The sequence below is a fragment of the Protopterus annectens genome, chromosome 7.part0, assembly GCF_019279795.1.
Source record: "Protopterus annectens isolate FY-2018-M chromosome 7.part0, PAN1.0, whole genome shotgun sequence".
NCBI lineage: Eukaryota > Metazoa > Chordata > Ceratodontiformes > Protopteridae > Protopterus > Protopterus annectens.
In genome coordinates this window covers 1,440,142,695-1,440,161,924 of record NC_056739.1, presented here as the reverse complement: position 1 = coordinate 1,440,161,924, position 19,230 = coordinate 1,440,142,695, and positions in this window count along the sequence as shown.

Here is a 19,230-nt window from a genome sequence, read left to right as displayed (position 1 = left end):
TGTAAAAAAAGGTGGTGGCGTTGCCATCCTCTACTCAAATTTTCCTAACCTCTCACCATACCCTTCCCCAATTCCTGACTTCCTCCCAGCTGAAATCATCTTCCTTAACTGCCATCTGTATCCCCACAAAAAAAACTTGCAATTGCCTCTATCTACCTTCCTCCTGGTAACAATTTGCCCATTCTTGAAAACATCCTATCCTGGTTCTCCCACAACATACCATATGAGACACTTATCCTTGGTGATGTCAACATTGATTGGTCCAAACTCACAACTGACTCCCCCCAACTCAGTATCCACCTACAAGGCTTCCACCAACTTATTACATCTCCCACTCGCTTCCATAAAAATCCCACTTCCAGCTCCATCATAGACTGGATCCTTACCAATTCCCTCCACCAATACCACAATCCCACCTCCCTCAGTGATCATCTCCCTACCACCATCTTAAGACACTGCTCCCATATTCCTAAACCCCACCTTATCAAAGACTGTTGAAAACTATTGACTTTCAATTCATCCCAATTTAACTCCATTCTCCACAACATAGATTGGTCCATCCTAAAACACCTCCCCATGAATGATGCTGTAAGCACTTTCAATAACATCTTCATGAATACTTTAAACATCTTAGCTCTCTCTAGGAAAATCAGAGAAAAATCAAGCCATGCTCCCTGGCTCTCCAAAGAGACTAGGTCCCTTATGAAACAAAGAGATCATGCTTGGAAAACCTGGACTAAAACTAAACAACCACATTTTCTTCAAAAATACAAGCAACTGAGGAACCTTGCAAAAAAAACATAAAACTAATGACAAAAAGTTATACTATAGCTCTGCTCAGCTTAACAACAAATCCAATCCTTGAAAATTTTGGTCAACTCTCGACAACATCCTCTATCCTGGAAAGCCCTCTAATCCCTCCCCATACCCTAACTCTTCCTCTCAGGAAACAGCTACCCTCCTGAATAAACACTTTATTTCTTCCATCCAAAATCTGGTAACCTCTAAGCCAAACTCTACTTCGACACCCACCTCTCCAAGTCCTACTAACACAACTTTGTTTTCTTTTGAGCCAGTTCCCATTGCTTACATGAAATCTCTACTACTCAAGCTAAAACCCTGCTCTCCTTCCACTGACAATCTATCTCCTACATTCCTCAGACTTGCTGCTGACTCAATTGTCTATCCTGTATCTATACTAGTTAATCGATCTATTCTGGAATCAACTGTCCCCACCCTTTGGAAATCTTTTTTCACTATCCCTCTTAATAAAGGTGGAAACTCCAATGACCCCTCAAACTACCGACCCATTGCCATTCTGTCCCCCCTCTCCAAGATATTAGAAAAATATATTCACTTACAGCTTCTCAATCACCTCCTCACACACTACTAACTTACCCCTACCCAACATGGATTTCATCACAGCACCACCACTGCCCTCCTCTCCTTCACTCATATAATTGCAGAGGCTCTAGACAACAATAAACTCATTTCTTGTCTCTTCCTAGATCTCTCCAAAGCCTTTGATACTGTCTCTCATCCTCTACTACTATCCAAACTTGGAAATCTCCACCTATCCCCCTTCACATTTGCCTGGTTTAATAGTTACCTATCTGGCAGGGAACAATCTGTCAAATGGCTCTCATCCTCCTCACCTTTCCTTCCCATCTCCACTGGTGTTCCCCAAGGCTCCATCTTGGGACTCCTTTTGTTTAACATCTTCACCAATGATCTTTACACCTCATGCAAAGAATCCTCCCTTATTCAGTATGCCGATGACTCCACACTTACAGCGATCTCAAATAACATTCCTGAACTACACTCCCTGACCTAACAGACCCTACTATCCACTGAACAATGGCTCTCTCACAACCTATTGATCCTAAATCCCAAAAAGACCAAACTCCTACTTTTTCTTCCCCGTTCTCTTTCTCAACACAAAACCTCCTTTTTTATTACATCTTCTAACAATACAAACATCCAACCTGACACCCACACAAAACTCCTAGGGATCATTATCGATGACAAACTCAAGTTCAACCTACACATACTCCAATGTATAAAAAAAACAAACCAGAAACTAGATCTGCTATATCGGAACAAAAAATTCCTAACCCCTGAATCTAGACTTACCCTGGGCCAGGCACTCCTCCTCCCCTCCCTTTTATACGCTGACCCAGTTCTTACTAATATCCAGGCCTCCACTCTAAACAAACTGGAACAGACTTACCATAAAATAGCCAGATTCATTACTAACTTCCCATACAACTCACACCACTGCATTTCTTTAAACTCTCTTCAATGGCTTGAACTTCCCCAGTTTCTGCTATCTTATCAATTTCATATGCTACACTCTATTCTTTATAAACCCTCCTTCTGTCCATCTCTATCTTCCTTAGTCTCCATCTACATCCCATCCTGGACCCTCCCTACTTCTAACCAACAATTACTTGATATCTACCACCCAAAAAGTTCAGTAGGCAAACTACTCTACAAACACTCCCTTGCCCATGCTTGGAACAAACTTCCCCTTGACTTATGTTCAATCTCCCACACCTCACACTTTAAAAATGAACTAAAAGCTTATTTTCTCAATTCCAGAACCTGCCCTTGCCATGACCCTACCTAGTCTTCCTTCCCCTTATGTACCCTCAAAAGGACCATACTTAGTACCTCATTACACCTCTCTCTCCAATGTGTCTACTATGCATTTGCACAATTTTATACAAACAGAAAAGTTTATTGTTGCCCTATTGAACTATATCAATGGACAATTGTTACTTAGCTTCTTTTTAATGCAAATTTAACTTTATGCATGTAAGCCAACATATGTGAATCGTTTTGCTATAACTGCTATTATATCAATATTGTTTAAAATTGTACTTGTTTTAAAATGTATTACTGGAACTTTTCTCTTCGGGTCTCCACTGAAAATGGGCCACAAGCCCAGTTGGACAAACCCGGTTAACAAATATCAATAAATAAATAAATAAATAAATAATGGTACAGAGGTGCCATGGCCACATACTACCCACTAGATTTTGACATACGTCTGTATAGCATCCCACTACTCTGTCTGACATACATGACTGTCATGGCCCAGCAGCAGTACCTCTGGCAAGTATCTGGACATGACATCTCACTGGGTATGTACAATAAGCTGCTAGGCATGTAACAAAGTACTGTGCAGGCTATAGGCAGACTGGCTCAACACTGACCTACATTTCCTATGGGGGAAGGCACACGTACCTGCATATATATAGCAGGCTCTACAGACATGTCACAGCGCAGAGTAACATACACATGTGTGAAAGTGCATAACCACAGCCATTGTGAACAGAGCCACAGCCACATATGGTAAGCTAGCATAATATTACAGTATATGGATTATTTGTTCAACACCATCCTCATATGTGCCACTCACACACTAACCCTACATATACTGGGCCGCTACACAGTGTGGATGATGCCTGTCTGTGGTATGAGTCATGTGTGTGTATGGCCCTACAAACAAGTAAGCCAATAGGGTAACATACAGTGGAGCAGCATGTAACATCAGATATAACAGGACCAAGAACAATGACATCTACCACAGTCGGTACGCAGGCTGAGGTACATATTAGCAATACACACACTGTTGACAATCACCATAAGTACACAGACCTCAGTACTGTACACACAACCACAGAATGTCCAGGTTATGTCATCAAATATAACCCCTACTATACATAACATGTGTAGCAGTCTGATATCTCACTGGCTTGTTATCAGATATGATGTCACTAATTATGGTGTACAGCACATATGCACCTCTTACTGCATGACATATGTACAAAGGTTGACAGAGTTGTGGCTGGATGCACATACACAGGTCCAATATTGACATGTTGCTGTGATAACTTCATACATTTACTGTTGTAACAGGGTTTGTTGCAACATATGTCCTATGAGGGATATGAAGTCAGTAACTCTCATGGCTGTCACCATCTACAGACTGCAATCCTCACACTACCTTCTGCAGTTCACAGATAGGTGCTCTGTGGGTAACACATGAAACAAAAGGCACCACACACTGCCCAGTCTGCAGATGACCCTACAGATGGGTGTTTCCTCATAAACATAGCACTGACATGGCAGGTAGTAAAACATGTAGGACAGCCATATCCACATGCACCCTGTTAAACCAACATTACTCCAAATTCAGTATAGCAGAACTTATAGTATGTAGTCAGGTCAGGCACATCCCCCTCCTGTGTATTGGCCTGTTTCCATAGTGTATGTTTTTTGAGGTAAATCCCCAATCCATCTGATATGTTGTTTGCCAAACAACAGATCAAGTTCCTGTTCACAGTGAATGAAAAGGCCCAACACCAACATGATGTTCCTAGATAGTGGAGTGTGTTTCCATGTAATTGGCTATGGGAATGTTACCACAGCTATTCCACATGCAATCAGCTAGAGGAGGGCTGCAATTTGTGCAGAGGTCATCGGCTGATCATGAGCATCACTTAAAATACACATGCTGCTGCCTAAGCAAAGCAGATGTAAGTCTCCACATCCACCTGAGAGGGAGTGAGAGAGGCAGACAGAGGCAAAGAAAAGTCAGGGAGGGTTGGGAGAGTAAAACTTAAGCATGTTTATGTCACACACCTACTAGTTGAGGGTATCAAATCCTTGATGACTATGTAGTGCTATCACATGTCTATGCAGTTTTTGGATGTGCCACATAGGTTACATGTTGAGGAGCCCTCAAAACGTATATCTGATGGTGAGTGATATCTGCAACAGGGATATGGTAGCTATACAGTAGGTGTACTACATGTGCCTGTCTGCATGAACAGGTGTCAGCGTCAACACAGCCACAGTCTCACAGGGATGCACACACATTGACACACATGGCAGGGCCAAGAATACAACTCATCACTAGAGAGATTGCCACAACACAGTACTGTGCAGGTATCACATGCACCACAGGGGTCATGCAGAGGTTATATAGGCAAAGGGTATTTGGAGGTATCTGACATCAGACAGCATGTTTCAGTATGCTAATGGGGGTTGTAGTGAGTGTGAATGTGGTCATACGCATCATACAACACACACACAGACACAGGGTGCCAGTGCTGACATGCATGGGTACATTACTTCACGGATGTGTAGTGGCGACTGTGCCAGTTGGCTATACAACTAGGTGATGGGTATACCTTGGCGTCAGGCCACATGACAATGGTCTACATTGTGGCTCAGGGGTGTAGTGTCTGGATTTGCCCACACAGGTGGGTATTGTATTCACCATCTGGTCACCTGGGTGACTGTTCCATGTGGCCAATGCTGTGCATTGCTTGCCATGTATGTTTTCCTTAGTCCATGACATGGATGGTGTCTGGGATGTGCACACCTCCCACATGCATGTACAGTGACATGTGGAACTGTACCTGGGGTGTCTGGCCCATGTTGTCTACACAGATTGTTATCATATGATGTGCCAGTCCTGGCCTCATTTGGCAGGAACTGTTAATGGACAGCATGTTGACCATGCACCCACATTGATAGCATTATACCGGTATTCCCTGGTTTCAGTAGCATCTGTCCATACAGGGCATGTTTTTCAGGCATGGTATGTCCTTTATGGGTCACATTTGATGGCACCACAGGTGTTGCAGGTGTCCAGTGGGGAACATGGGGGAGGTGTACTGTTGGCATGTACGTGCATACTAGACTGATGGACAGGGTGCCCTGACCCCTGTAGCCCACTGCAGTCACATTGTGATTACTATCAGTGGGCAATATGCAGGGTATTACCAACATAGTGGCTGTTGTCTAGGCAAGTGTGTATGTGTATGAGACATGGGGTGAGATTGTTCTCTGGGTAATACAAGGGTTGCTAACGTTGTTCACCTGGCCTCAATGTCACATGTAGGGGTATGGATTTGCACCCCAGCCTCTTGGCTATTTCAAATCTGTTATCCCTGTATGATGGACATTGTGATATATATTAGGGCCACCATATAAGAAGTGTACTCCACATTAAGTTCAGTTGTTACACACTCACTCCCACCGCCATACAAGATACGAATGACAAACACAGACACCTGTCATGTCTGGGATTAGAACTCCTACCTAACTAGTATATTACACTACAGCACTATGCAGTTATAGGACGTGCCATGGAGATTATTGAAGTATTCCTTTCCCAAAGGTGTATTTCATAGTGAATGACATTAGCAGGATTGCCAAAGTAGGGCATTTAAACTAGCCTAAAATGCATTGCTCCCTATACAGACATAGAAACACACACAAAACATCCACAATTGCCATGTGTGGGAATAGAACCCCTACCAGTGTTCTATATCACACTACAGCATGAAGCTGTTATAGGACACACCATGGGGATTACTGGAGTACTCCTTCCCCAAAGGTGTATTTCACAGTGAATGACTTCAGCAGGATTGCCAATGTAGGGCATTTGAATTGTTGTGAGTGTGACTATCCTAGAATGCATTACTCCCCACACAGACATAGAAACACACAAAAACATCCACAACTGCCATGTGTGGGAATAGAACCCCTGCAAGAGTTCTATATCACACTACAGCATGAAGCTGTTATAGGACATACCACAGAGATTACTAGGATACTTTTTCTCCAAAGGTGTATTTCACAGTGAATGACATCAGCAGCCTTGCTGCAGTAGGGCATTTGAATTGTAGTGAGTGTGACTAGCCTAAAAAACATTGCTCTCTACACAGACAGACAGACACACACACATACACACACGTGCACACACTTGCCATGTCACAGATTAGAACTCCTACCTAACTAGTTCATCACACTACAGCAGGACTCAGTTATTGGATGCATCACAGAGATTACTGGGCTATAGCTTTCTGAAAGGTGTATTTCATAATGAATGACATCAGCAGCCTTGGCAAAGTAGGGCATTTGAATTGTAGTGAGTGTTGCTAGTCTAAAAAGCATTGCTCTCTACACAGACAGAGACACACAACGTTGCCATGTCTGGGATTAAAACTCGTATCTAACTAGTTTATCACACTACAACAGAACACAGTTATAGGATGTGCCACGGAGATTACTGGTTTACATCTTTCCCAAAGGTGTATTTCACAGTGAATGACATCAGCAGCCTTGCCAGAATAGGGCAACTGAATTGCACTGAGCATGACTAGCCTAAAAAGCATTGCTCTCTACACAGACAGAGACACACCCAGTTACCATGTCTAGGATTAGAACTCCTACCTAACTAGTTTATCACGCTACAGCAGTACACAGTTATAGGATGCACCACAGAGATTACTCGGGTACAGCTTTCCCAAAGGTGCATTTCAAAGTGGATGACCTCAGCAGGCTTGTCATAGTAGGGCTATGGAGAGGGCAGTGTGTGTGCATGGGCCATAACCCATTCATCTAGAGGTTGACGCACCACATGCTGGCACACGCAAGGTTATATTCCACAGGTGCATGTATACAGCTGCCAGATGACTACTTCCTTGTACAGTCATGTTGCACAGCTAGCACTTGCACCACATAGTCTGCAATGCTGACAGATATTGATGGCTAATGTCTACAGTGAGTGACATCTGAACCTCATGTAGTTGAAGCCATTTGACTGTGTGCTAGATGGGACAGGCCTCATAATGGATGGCTCCTTGTCAGTGTCACTCTCTTCCACACATCTATGTACGTCTACTTTTGGCTTATTGTAGTGTGTTGTCCTTGGATATACATCTGTATTCCTATCCACTGTGTGTGCAAAGTATGAGTGGTGCACACTGAGGAGTGTCTGCACTAAGATCTGCAACTGCCAGATATGTCTGGTCCACTGTTGTTTGCAGACATGGGCTTCATTTGTTTAAGTGTGTGAGCATGCCCAGTATGACCTTTCAGTATGTTGTCTGACATTGCCTTAATTTTACTAAGTGTCTAAGCATGCCCAGTATGCCCTTCTGTATTGAATGTCTGGATCAATTCCAGGTAGTTTGTACTCCAGTGCAGACCTTTGTGTTGTACACCTACAGGTAGCAAACTGTTTCTGCAGGGTATCCGTCAATCATTTGGCAATATGGGGACAAAGTGTGCAGGGGACAGTGTGTACTGTAGGTGATTCTGTCTGTGCTGCTTCAGCTACATGGTACTGCTGTTAGCAGAGGTATTCAGACATGTGTACTGTTATACACTGTGATGTTTTCTGTCCTCATGTACTGTCAGGTGGACATTCCTGCTCACAGTGATGTCTTGGGGGACGAGGGGGACTGCAGCTGTGTGTGGTATTGTGGACAGACACCTACATATTCATGGTAGGTTATGCCATTCTGGAGGGGGAGCTGCAGACACTTGCTGCTGGGTCTGTGTGTCCGGTTCAGCATCTTGGTACAGTGCTGGCAGGGGATCCCATACTGGTACATCCATTGACATGCCAGTATGGCCTTATATTGCTATGGCAATACCTCACAGCTGTACTGATTTGCAGAGGTTACCAAGAGGCAGGTGCCATGAGTCAGGACATTACCCCTATTGTGTTGTACTCGCAGGTATGTAGCCACCTATTTATGGGTTTACATCCAGGGATAGTGTGCGCACACAGCTTTGTCGGACCTTGCACATTCCGTGTTGCCCACGCCCCCACCTCCCCGTTATTCTATCCTCTTCCATACATTATGCATACATTCTCTGATACTTTCTTTAAGGTTATCACCCCATCACAGCTGTGTGTTGGTCCAAAGTTCATGCAGTGGGACATGGTGGACATGTTACTATGGTTTGTCCACATGGCCTTGCATATAGGTTCATAGGTTCATACTAGGCTATCTGCCCTAGGGCATTTATAAGCCTAGCCAGAATGTGTTTGGCTTTCGCCACCCATTTTAAATTTATTTTGCTATGCCCTTTTTCGAGGTTAGTATACTATGCCTCTGTCTAACAGTGACACAGAAGTGATACCCGGGGTAAACCTACGATCTCCCATCCACTCATCAAGATTCCTCTTGAAGAGAGTCAATGAGGGACTCTGCCTAACCTGGACTGGGATTTTATTCCAGAGTGAAGGGAGCCTCTGGGTTATGAATCTGTCCCTCCAGCATGTCCTATTTATTTCAGTGCTGAGGTTCAAGTCTCTCGAGCGTAGCTCGATGGGATTTGGATTTTCTGAGGTGCAGCATGTCCATTAATTCCGGGTTGGACATGGCCTTATACGTCAGGCACAGATCGCCTCTGAACAGGCGGTATGCCACTGAGTAGAGCTGGAGCTTCTTTAACCGGGCAGCATATGGCATCTGTTTGAGCCCTTTGATCCTCTTGGTGAGGTACTTTTGGGGTCTTTCCAGTTGCTGCAGGTGTCTGGTAAGGTACATCCCAAAAGGGGCATTGTACTCAATTATGGGCCTGATGAGGGATGAGTAAAGAGGCACGATGACCTCCCCTGATCTAGATGTGAATCCCTTCATGATTAGGTGGGCTATATAAAATGTTTTTCTAACCACTTTGGCCACGTGGTTGTCAAATGAGAGATTGCTATCAACTTGGGTCCCCAGGTCCCTAATTACTTCTTCTGTACTTAATGGATTACCACCAATGTGGTAATTTGTGGGCACTTTGTTTTTGCCAAAGGGGGTGACTATACACTTTTTGGCATTTAGCTTGAGGCCATGGCTCTGGCACCAGTTGTCTGTTTCTATGAGGCCCTTTTGGAGGATGCTTGTGTCGGCTGGAGAGTCGATTATTGCACCCAGTTTGCAGTCATCTGCGTACTTGGTCAGCCACAGTCCTTCCGTGTTGGCCTGTACCTCAGAGAAATATATACCGAACAAGAGAGGTCCCAGGACTGAGCCTTGTGGGACACCACTTGTAACTGGTTTGGAGTCTGACATGGCTCCAGCAATTCTAACCATGTGGGTTCTGTCCTTGAGCCAGTTTGCAATCCATCTAGTGACATAGGGGTTTATATTTAAGCTGGTGAGCTTATCTATAATGCCCGAGTGGGGTATTGTATTGAAGGCTTTTGCGAGGTCCAGGTAGGCTGTGTGGACCACCTTTCCCTCGTCAATGGCCTTGGTGACTGTTTCAAAGAAATCAACCAGGTTTAAGAGGCAGGATCTGCCCTTAACAAAGCCGAACTGGGTAGGATCCAGTGTTTGTAGGTCCCCAATATCTTTATTTATGAGGTCCATGATGATCCTTTCCATAGCTTTGCAGACCAAGCTAGTCAGGCTTATGGGGCGATAGTTTCCAGGATCCGTTGAGGCACCACCTTTATGGAGAGGGACCACTGTTGCTGTACGCCACTCTTTGGGCACATATCCTGTAGTAAGGCTGAGATTGAACAGTAGTTTTATGTTTGGGTTTAGCTCTTCTTGGAGTTCATGTAGGACGCAGCCGGGACACCATCTGGTCCCATTGATGCTGTGTTTTTGCTTTGGAGAGCGGCTCTTACCTGAGCATCTGAGACCTCAGGGCAGGAGCACTCTGCTGGCACAGATATTTGCCCTTTTGGTGCCGAGGCCCCGGGGGGAGAAGTTTGCGCTGAACCTGTCAGATAGGATGTTGGCAATGTCTGTGGGTTCGGTGTATTTTTTGTCATTTTGGACTAATTCTGAGCATATCTGGGAATTACCACCCAGGTTCCTAACATAACTAAAGAAAGCCTTGTGATTATCCTTAGTGTCCTGTGCAATTTTTCTCTCGAAGCTGGCCTTAGACAATTTTATGTGTGCCCGTAGTTTTTTGCTAATACTGATCAGTGATGCCTTCCCTTTTTGGGATTTTGCTCTATCATTTAGTAGCTTCCTCCTTCTATTGTATAGTTTGTTTATGGCTGGGGTCCACCAGACAGGACGTCTCCCTTTGGAGGATTGGGTCTTGGTTTTATTTGGGATCGCATGATCCATGCATTCCTGAAGGTGTTCATAGAATGCGTTTATAAAGGATTCTGCGGTCTGGGCCGTATTTTCCACAGGCCCGGGGGCTTTGAAGGATTCCACCTCAGTTTTGAGGAGTGTGAAATTTGCTTTAGAGAAGTTTTTCACTGTGGTTTTCCGGGCAGGGGGTGGGGTCGGGATGTGAATATCCAGTGAGATGAGTTTATGGTCTGATCTTTCCAGTGAGGGATACACTTCTGGTCTGGAGCATAGAGTCCCCATGTTGGTGATGATCAGGTCCAGTATGTTTTCCCCTCTTGTGGGAGTGGTAACAAGTTGTTCCATAGCATTTGAGTTTATAAATTCTAGGAACCTTTGGGCTAGGGTGTTGGAGCTAGAGTAATGCTCCCAGTCTATGTTTGGGTAGTTGAAGTCGCCCAATATAATGGTGTTTGGAGAGACCTTCATATTTTCCAGTGTTCTCAGGAAGGCCGAGTGGGGTTCCTGGGTTTGGGAGGATGGTCTGTAGCAGGCTATAAACTGGAAGGCAGTTTTACCCACTGTTAGTTGCACATGGATAGTCTCTGATGCTTCGTGCTTTGCCACCAACCTGGAGGTGTGGGTATCTTTGATGAATATCGATACTCCCCCTTCTTTTGTGGTTCGGTCCAAGTTTTGGGGCCGAAAAGTATGGTATGAGGTATAACCTGGTAGTGCTGGCGTGCTCTCGGGAGCCCTGAACCAGGTTTCTGTTACTGCACAGATATCGATGTTCTCCATGCTAAGGAGAGTTTCGAGTGTGTGCATCTTGAGGTTTAGACTTCTGGCATTGAGTAGCATTACTCTTAGTTTCTTATCCCTTGTGATACCTATGGAGGTGGGTTTGTCTTTTGAGCCTTGCCTGAAAAAGGCACTATGGGGGTGGCAAGAGCCTTTGCCAATATCCGAAAGCCCAGGGGTGACAGGTGCAAGCCGTCCCTAGCGAAGCATCGTGGCTTGTCGAGCATATCATCCCAAGCCGACAGGCATTGGATCCCCTTTGAATGACACCAGTACTTAAGCCAATTGTTGAAATTGATCATCTTGTCTTCATATTGTGGCATTATTCTTGGTGAGGGTAAGATGCTACTCAAGGTCAGGGTCATACCGGCCTGGGCTACATGCTCAGAGAGCTCCTTTATGTCTCTTTTCATGTAGTCCAGGGAGGTACGTCTCAGGTCATTCACACCAGCATGGACAATGACTGAGTCATATTTCTACTTGCCTTGGAGTGACCTGAGTGCTTGTGTTATGTGGCAGATCCTAGCGCCTGACAGGCTGCTCACCGTGACCCTCTCCTTGTTCAGCCTGGTGAGCGGGACGTCAGTGTGCCTGACGATAGAGTCACCTATTACAAGTGTATCAGGTGTGTTGTTTAGTCTTAAGGGCTGTGACTGTTCGGCACACTGGCTTTGTGAGATATGTGTTGCACGTGTTTTGTTTTGGGGTAGCGGCTGCTTGGGTGTCTGCTTTGGAGGTCTCTGCTGCTTCGGTAGATCTTTATTTAGAGTATGTTTTTGTGTGATTATGTGTTTGGTTTGCTGTCGTGGTAGGTCTATGTGAGACTGGAATTGTAGTGAGTGTGGTTTCCTTCTCCTCCTGACTGGTTATGCCAGTACTGAGTTGAGAGAGCTTAGCCTCCAGTTTGGCTATATGGTTGCATCTCTCACATGTGTTGGAATTTGTTGGGAGGAGGAGAGGGTTGTCTGTGTACATGAGGCAGTTGTAACATTGCCTCAAGATTCCCAGATTCACCAGCTGGACCGGAGAGGAGATTGACAACTGACCTTTGGACATGCTAGAATAATACTGGGAATTCCTTAATAATTGAAAACCAGGGCCACTGGGGAGTGAGGGTGTAGTGCTTTTAATTTTTAGTGCTGACTTATATAATTGCTTTAGTGAGCAAGTGCCAGGTAACTTAAGTGCAATGTGTTACAGGTAACTTAAATGCAAAAACGACAAACAGTAACTTTCTTTCAAGTGAAACAAGGAAATAAGTACAGTAAGCAATGCATATATCACTAGTGATCCACAGAAGCTGAGAAGCCGCGTATTAGGTGGAATTAGCGTTCCAGGGAAATAACAAGCAAACAAACAACAAGCATATAAACAAAGCTAGATTCAGCAGGCCTGGATCTAGTCTATGCTACAGCAAACAAGGTGTACCAATTTCAGTAAGATACAGTTCAAATATTCAGGCACTATAAACCTTTAACCAGAAATTCCCAGCTCAGAAGGGCAGAGTCCAGCCTCTTCTCCCACAAGAGTGCAGACCACAAACCTTCTTAATGTAAAATAACTGGCCTGAAGCCCAAGTGCTTAAACCAGAACTAATACACTTTAAGAATAACAGACACTGGGCTCTCAATCAGCAGTTCCCAACTTAGAAGGATGAAAGCTACCTGTCCTGCCACCACAGTGCATGCCACAAACCTTCCTAATGTAAAACAACTGGTCTGAAGCCCAAGTGCTTAATCCAAAAGACTTAGAATGATAGCTACACTTTAATCAAGTTACTACCAAGCAGTAATAAATACAATTGAATACTTAGAATGTCTGGATTAGTGCTCAAGTTACACAAACAAAGCTAGATCCAGCAGGCCCGAATCCAGTCTATGCCACAGCAAACAAGGCGCACCAACTTCAGTAAGAAGCAGTTCAGATATGCATGTACTATAAGCCTTCAACCAGAAATTCCCAGCTCAGAAGGGCAGAGTCCAGCCTCTCCTCCCACAAGAGTGCAGACCACGAACCCTCTTAATGTAAAATAACTGGCCTGAAAGCCCAAGTGCTTAAACCAGAATTAATACACTTTTAGAATAACAGACACTGAGCCCTCAATCAGCAGTTCCCAACCTAGAAGGATGTAAGCTACCTGTTCTGTCACTACAGTGCAGACCACAAACCCACTCAGTGCAAAACAACTGGTCCGAAGCCCAAGTGTTTAAACCAAAAGGCTTAGAATGAGTTACACCAAGCAGTAATAAATACAATTGAGTACTTTTATGATGATGCAAAAGTAAAAAAAAAGTAGGTAGAAACACAAGTACAGTAAAAGCAGATGAATTTTTTTTTTTTTTTCTGAACAAGTGCTGAGATCAAAGAGACAGATTTGAGTGCTGAAACTAGAAAACTGGCTAGTTATAAGAAAAAAAAACTAAGCTAGAAGGCTTCCCTCCAACACAGAAGGGCTTGGGGGCTCAGAAGCCTACAAATAGTCTATACCACTTAACAGGAAAGGCAGGAAACAAGCTTAAATCTTTTTTTTTTTTTTTTTTTTTCTGTTTCCCAGATGCTCTCTTTGTACACAGTAGGAGTGCCTGAAATCAGAATATGATCTCACTGCACTCAGTTGAGTGAGCAAATGAGATGGGCCCAGAAGGAGTATCCAAACACAAATTTACAGGAGGGGCGGGCAGTTGCAAGGCCACTAAGATTAACACCAAAACAAAAACAGGGAGGGTGGGTAGGACTAACTGAAGAGCAGAGTGAAAACTTCCAGTTCAGTTAATATTCCTTCCACACAGTTAAAATCAATTTAAATACTGTATTTTTTGAAAAAAAAAAGAGCAGATAAAGGTACTTAAATTCTCTTATACGTCCAGTTGAATATAGCAAGTTCTTAGCCGGCCAAAGCTGAGGTTTTTAAGCAGAAAATATTTCACACTGTACCACTTAAATAGGCAAGGACAGGAAATCAAAGAATGTGACTACCCCACACCTGTAATTACTAGCAAATAACAAAATTCAGCAAACACTGACTAACTTCCAGTTCAGCTAATATTCCTTCCACACAGTTAAAATCAATTTAAATACTGTATTTTTTGAAAAAAAAGAGCAGATAAAGTTACTTAAATTCTCTTATACGTCCAGTTGAATATAGCAAGTTCTTAGCCGGCCAAAGCTGAGGTTTTTAAGCAGAAAATATTTCACACTGTACCACTTAAATAGGCAAGGACAGGAAATCAAAGAATGTGACTACCCCCACACCTGTAATTACTAGCAAATAACAAAATTCAGCAAACACTGACTAACTTCCAGTTCAGCTAATATTCCTTCCACACAGTTAAAATCAATTTAAATACTGTATTTTTTTTTAAAAAAAAGAGCAGATAAAGGTACTTAAATTCTCTTATACGTCCAGTTGAATATAGCAAGTTCTTAGCCGGCCAAAGCTGATGTTTTTAAGCAGAAAATATTTCACACTGTGAAATGGCTTAAGTGGAGTGTGTTGTGTTGTTATTTGGGTATCCATGACATAACATGCATTGGCAGTATGTGTGAGACACAGGCCCTTGGCAGATGCCTGTGGGCCATTAGGTGTTGAAGAGGGCTAAATGTGGCAGGCCATTGCATTCTGTCAGTCCTACAGTCTCAAGCCGCCATACATTATATTCCCCTGGGGTGACAGGGTAGGTGTGCTAGGTGTCCATGCTAATACCTTCTATCAGTCTTGATCAGGTGGTGTGGATGCTGGCAGGGTGCTACCTATGGCTAGTGACACACCTGCATTGGACACCTGCACTGCATGCTGCATCCTTTTGCTATTGCCATATACAGGTGGGGTCATATTGTACCCATTCCCCACAGCAGGGATACAACCAGAGAGGTACCTGTGGTTGGTGTTTGTGTGAGCTGGGTGCATGTGTGCTATGAACACTGCTTGCATCTGTCACACAGATATGCATTGGGCATTCCAGTGCTGCTGGCATGTGCAGGTACATCAGCTGTTTCTCAATACATCAGTCCTACCTCCTTTGTGATCTGAGAGTGTTCGGGCAGACAACACCGGTATCCCCTACTACAGGACCAGATAATGTAATGCATACCTGTATGTACAATTCCAAGGGTGTGTCCATTTCACAGTGACACACTATATACTGTATGTCTGGGGTACTTTCCCCTGTGTACTGCTTGTATATCTAGCCCAACAGCCATGCCATGTCAGTCTTTCCGATGGTGGCACATATTACCACCATGCATTTATAATGGCTTACTGCTAGCATGAGTTATACTGGTGGGTATTGTCTTTGGCACTGCAGTTGTGAGGACTTGTCCCTGTCATCAGCAGTAGTGGGCAATGGCCACCAGGTCTTACCTCAACATGCATACATACTGACCACTCTCACACTATATGAAACACACACCAATCTAACACACACATACCTGCATATTGTGCAGATTCTGCAACCTATCCTGCTACCTTGGTCACCTCCATGCATCTGTGCTCCACTGGTATTTTACCTACACATACATGTTACTACATTTCGACATAGGGTTGTGGGCGGTGCACACCTGACTGTTATGACATGTGTACATCAGACTGGGGGGGCACACCAGACCGTTACTACATTTATAAATAGGTTTGGGGGGCACACCTGACGGTTACTACATTTCTAAGTATGGTTGTGGGGAGCACACCTGACTGTTTCTACATTCCTACACAGGATTAGGGGAAGGGGCACACCTGACTGTTTCTACATAGGATTGTGGGGGGACAGACCTGACTGTTTCTACATTTCTACACATGATTGGGGGGGAACACCTGACTATTTCTACATTTCTTCACAGGATTGGGGGGCACACCTGACTGTTACTACATTTCTGCACAGGATTGGGGGTCACACCTGACTGTTTCTACATTTCGATGTAAGCTGTGGGGGCACACCTGACACTTCTACACATTTGCTATGACAGTACTGGTATGCCAGGTACTCCATTTTATTCTATATTTAACCTATCATGCTGACTAGAGACATATCAGTGTACTACAGGTCTTAGCTTTGATTGACCTACATATTAGTTTCTGACTTTCTACCCTTCAGAACTAACATCCCACTGCCTGACCTGCTGTAGTCTGTCTGTGTAGGGCTGTGGGGGGTTACCCATAGGTGTCATTCTAAGGCCATAACATAGCCTTTGGTTGTGTTTGTCTACACCTGAACTGCTGCCTGAGACTGTTGTTGGGTATGTGAACCTCCCTGACTGGCACATGTGAGTTATATGGACACACATGTGGCCCAGCACATTTCCTGCAGTGGGGTTTGTCGCCCTGTGTAGTACTGGTTACTATGGTGACACCAGTATTTGCTACAGATCTCATGGTGCCACTATATGTGTCTACTATCTGCTGGCATACCATTCAGCCACCTGATTCCCTTGCATGCTCACATCCATACCATAGATACAGGAAACAACACATTCTACTCCATTTGGCAACTGGTAGGTTGAGCAACTTACCTTGTGGGTGTCCCATTATTGAGGGTGGTGCTGCTGGGCTGCCTTTGTCAGATGCACATAGTACACTCCCCACACATGGTTGAGCACAGGTAGTGTCATATTTGGCATCACTTTTACTGTATGTGAGAGTCAGAAAGAGAGAGGTGCTATACCCTAGGTCCCTACTGTGTCAGTGTATGTGCTATGCCTTGCTTCTGTGCCAAGGCCAGGGCATACTGGGCATGTCTCCTTCTGCCTACTGAGGAAGGCCCAGGTTGTTCCTCCTCCGAGTCACTCTGTACCTGTGCAGGCCTTGGCAATGGCGGGGGGCTGTGAGGGCCTGCCCCATGCTGTTCCTGCTGCAGCTGTTTTTGCAGGATCATATTGTGCAGCATGGAACATACAATGACAATTTGGGTACATGTAGCTGGTGAGTACTGCAAGGCTCCACCGGATGTTTCCAGGCACCAGAACCACGACCTGAGCATCCCAAACACACACTCTATTATAATTCTGGTCTGTGCGTCTGCCTCATTATGGAGTTCTTGTTCGGGTGTGTGTGCATTTCCTACACGTACATGTTACTAAATTTCTACATAGTGTTGTGGAGGGCACATCTGACTGTTATGACATGTGTACATCAGATTGGGGGGGCACACCAGACCGTTATGGGTGTCATCAGCCACAGTTCCAGTGCAAATCCAGCATCCCCCACTAGGTGACCATAAGGGATGTCCCCGCTGGCAAATGTGTGGTACAGCTGCATGAGATGCCAGATGTTGGAATCGTGATAGCTTCCAGGGCAGCCAGCACACATTCATTATTATGCCTTGGGTATCGCACACAACCTGGCAGTTGATGGGGGGGAAGCCCTTGTGGTTGATAAAGACCCTACCCTGCTCACTGGGTGGTGCTTTGATGCATATGTGCGTGCAGTCCATAGCACCCACAACCTCAGGGTATTCTGCTATTTGGTGGAACAGTTGCATATTGCTGGCCAACGCCTCACATGTGTTGGGGAAATATACATGCTCACCGGCATGTGCTGACATGGCATCCAGGAACTGGTGGTGTACCCTGGATGCTGATGCCTGTGAGATCCCCATCATATCCCCAGTTGCCATTTGTAAGGTACCTGTAGCTAGTATTCTTAGGCCTACACATACCTTGGTATCCACTGGGATGGGTTCCCCTCTGTTAGCTCTGTTTGTCTGGCATGGCTGGCAAAGCTCAACAATTTGCTGTAGAAGGTTTCTGTCCACCCTATAAGACTCCACTATCTCCAGCTCACGTAGCCCCTGGTAGGTTACCCTGGGTCTGTACACTCATCTCCATCTCTTCACTGCGGGTTCATCAACAGCATTCACATCCTCACCACCCTCAGCCTCTTCCACATGTTGTTGTATGATAGCTATTGCAGCCCCTATCATTTAGTTGTTTTGTTTGTTAAAACTTCCTCGCTTGTATACACCGGTGGTGTAGAGTATGGGAAAAACCAGAGGGGAAGGTGGTTGCATAGTTTATAGTAGTGTTCTGGGCTGGGCTGGTCCGCTGCCTGTGTAATTGGCTGACTCTGATACATTTCACCTGCCAGCTATGCTAGTTCTCCTAGATTACCTTCCTACTGCTGTTTTCCCTTCCCATTGCCTTCCTGTTTAAGCCTGGGGACACAATGTGCAAACATAGTGCTCAAGCGTGCACAGAGCTGCTATTTCCTGGTTTACTTTTTTTTTCTTTAAAACCCAGTGCGCAGCGCGCGCACCCGCTTAGGCAATGTATAGAGTGCTAGGCAGCCTCAGACACACTCCCTTGCTTAACTGTGCTAAGCTAGGCGCAGACCTGAGCCACAGGGCTCCAATCTGCTTACAGTATGCCTGACACACCCCCTATGATGTCAGCTAACTCCTAGGCTTGCACCAAGCTATTCCTGCTCTTACACTGTTGGGAGCTGACTAGCATGCAGAGGAAATCTGGGATTCACTATCATTCCCCTCATTTGCATAGGATTGCCTGCTAATGCATAGTTACATGCCCCACACTGAGCCGCCCCCCTTAGCAACCACTATTCACTGGCCATGTTGTCTTCTGCCTGCCATTGACT